Raw genomic sequence first — 3,057 nt, 5'->3', positions numbered from 1 at the left:
CAGAGGGAGTGTAGGGTATGGGTGGAAGGGGACAATGGGGGAAAAATTGGTACAACTGTAATAGCATAATCAATAAAATATATTTTAAAAAAGGAACTATGAAATAATCTACTTCTAGATCTTTATATAAAAGATAAGTAGACTAATTCACTTTCCAATATGAATTAATATTTGTTGACTTGTTTTTTGTAACTTTTCTATATAATAATTATATTAGGCTATTCCTTAATAATAATAATCTGGAGATTCTATTGATTATAAGTAGATCGTTGGGTAAAAACACTATACAAGAGTGTTTTTAAACTGTTAAGAACAGATACTACACTTGATCTTAGCCAAAAGGCTGAGAAGCGATACATACAAGAATTTTTTTTAATGTTGAGGATAAAATAAAATCTTGAGAATAAAATTGGGGGAACATGGGACAAAAGCCCACAACAGGGTTATGAAGTTAATAAACAAATATAAACTGTCTATTTAAAATTTCACAGCACTTTGATCTGTATTAAAAGTTTCTTTTTGTTTAATTACATACTTTGTTTTTATAGTAATCATAAGCATATAATCTATTGCAGTGTTTCTAAGCCTTTTATTGTACATGGTGAATTACTTTCAGTCAGTAAACAGTAATAATATAATTCTTGTTTAGAATTTTATCTTCTTCCTGAGCATCCCTTCATTAGTATACAATAAAATTAAGTGAACTGCAGTCTCACTGTAGGATTTTGAATAATTAGAAGGAAAAATACAAATTCTAAACTAAGCACCTAAGTCTTGTAGGAATTTACTGCCACCTTCAGGTTTTAATCAAAATGCATTGGTGCTACAGCTTTTTCCAGAGGACAGCCCCTGGTTAATGCAGCTAAATAGTAACATTACTTTCTGGATTTGGAAACAAAGTGCTATCTAACTTATATTGCAGTACAGATGTCTTTCCTGAAATGCTTTCACTTTGTCTTTCATTTATGATTATCATAAAAGATAATCATAACATATAATTGAAAATCAAAGCCTACTGTGTGTTTTATCAGTCATTATACTTACATAATGAGATCTCCCAGAAAACTGTCCAGAATATATCTAAGTATCTTTAGTCAAAATCTAATGGAAAACTCTTCAAGTAAAACTGTTAGTGTCCCATGTATCAATGTCGTCCAGCAAGACCACCAAGAATGCACCTGGTGACCAAGTTGGGTTCTTGCTCAATGCAGTGAGAGAGAACACAAACCATGGGAGACTAGAGGTATCTGAGAAAGAAGGTGCTGGAAAGGACTTACAGGATTTGCCCTTGTAGTGCGACATTTTTGGTCGTGCTCAAGAAAGTGGGGTTTTGCTCTGGATAGACTACTGTCAGGAAGTGGGAGCAATTCTATTAGTTATCTTAATAAATCTTATTGATAAGGCAGAAGGAATGAAGTGACGCCAAAGCTGTAATTGATGAAGCAGTGGCAGTCATTCATATTAGCCAGAAAAAGGGGAGGTATAGTATTTTTGTGCTTTGTAGACTGACCTTGTATTATCTATACTTAGAGAAGACCATGATGGGGAGGGGTCTTGTTTTTTGTCTCACTTCATCAGTCACAGAATGACCTTGTTCGTTGTTGGTGTTTTATGAGATTGTTTATATTCAACAGAACACCAAGGACTGCAGTGAATGCCAAGCAGTTCCTAGTCTTTTCTCTTTCTCACATGTACATCTACAATTCTACCAACACCTTTATTTTTTATTCCTTGAATTTGTGATGAAATTATAAGATTATGATTTTTAAGATGGAACTCAACAGAATATGAATTCCTATGTTCCTGATAAATGTTGCAAGAGTCAGAAGCCCATATTTAAAAATTAGAAAAGGGGGACTTGAAACCTGTGTGGTGTTATGAACCAATGTCACTCCAATAAATTCAATTAAAAAATTAGAAACGAGTGAATGTATTTGAAGACCCATGTCACATGAGGAAGACAAGGGTGCAGATGGACTATGAGTTAGCTGGAAGCAGGAATTCAAAGGCCAAGAAACTACCCATCTACCCCTCATCTCTTCAGCTCTCTGCGTCGTCTTTCTCCACAGGGCAGGAAACTTAATTGCCTATAATTCCCCAACTTTGTTGTCTTCCCAGTTTCAACACAAGAGGGAGACTGACCCTTGCTTTATACAGTTACAGTGTGAAAGATCCCTGGGGAGGGTTCTAACTGGGACAGCCTCAGTTACATGCCCTCCTGGTCTAAACAACTATGACCAAGCCTGGTGGAGCAGGAGAGAAATGGATGCTCCCATGGGAACCACGCGGTTGGGAAAGAAATGCCTCCTGGAGAAAGTGGAAGTAGAGTGCTGGGTCAACAGAAGAATTGGAAGTACAGCAGAAAAAAAAATCAGTTCTGGGTTTTAGAAATACATTTGCTAGAGAGGGAAAAGATAAGAAGCAAGGAGACTAGTTAAATCATTACAATCATCCTGGTGAAATATACTAGAGGCTTGAACTAGGGCAGCATCAATGGGGAGTGGAGAAAAAGGAAGATTTCAGGAAATGTTTCAGAGTTAAAATCTACAGGCCTCAGTAATTAAATAGATGTGAGGAGTCAAAATATATAAATAGCCCTTACATAGCATTTATCATGTAACAATCACTGTTCTAACATACTTACTTACTGACATACTTAATATGAAGTATTATTATTCTTTTCATTTTCAAATGGGGATAGTGATGTACACAAAGGTTAAGAAATTGCCCAATAACATACAGCTGGTAAGTGGCAGAGTTCGCACCGTTAGTCTTGCTCTGAAGTCCAGGAGGTCCATGAGTTTAACCCCCTGCCACAGCCTTTCCAAGATCTAAAATTGGATGGATGGTAGCATGAGTACATATGGGGTTGGTAGAGAGATGTAAAGAGGAGATAATAATTGGTTTTAAAAAGTGTGAGGAACAAGTAGATGGAAATGCCCAGCAGACAACATGAAATATGTAACTGGGGTGAGGGTATAGATTGCAATTTGCAATTATCAGGACACGGGTGGTAGCTGTAATCAGTGAAGTGGTTGAAAACTTCTAGAAGGACTT

General features: G+C 36.3%; 1 pseudogene; it reads right to left on the bottom strand.

The window, feature by feature from the left end:
- Window positions 1–241: 241 nt before the first annotated feature.
- Window positions 242–355, bottom strand: LOC129064293 (uncharacterized; annotated as a pseudogene).
- Between the last annotated feature and the right edge of the window lie 2,702 nt (window positions 356–3,057).

This window comes from Pteronotus mesoamericanus, unplaced genomic scaffold (genome assembly GCF_021234165.1).
Source record: "Pteronotus mesoamericanus isolate MK-2021 breed Mesoamerican mustached bat unplaced genomic scaffold, CSHL_Meso_final contig_100, whole genome shotgun sequence".
Taxonomy (NCBI): domain Eukaryota; kingdom Metazoa; phylum Chordata; class Mammalia; order Chiroptera; family Mormoopidae; genus Pteronotus; species Pteronotus mesoamericanus.
The sequence above is the reverse complement of the archived record's forward strand: the minus strand, read 5'-3'. Positions and strand labels throughout refer to the sequence as shown.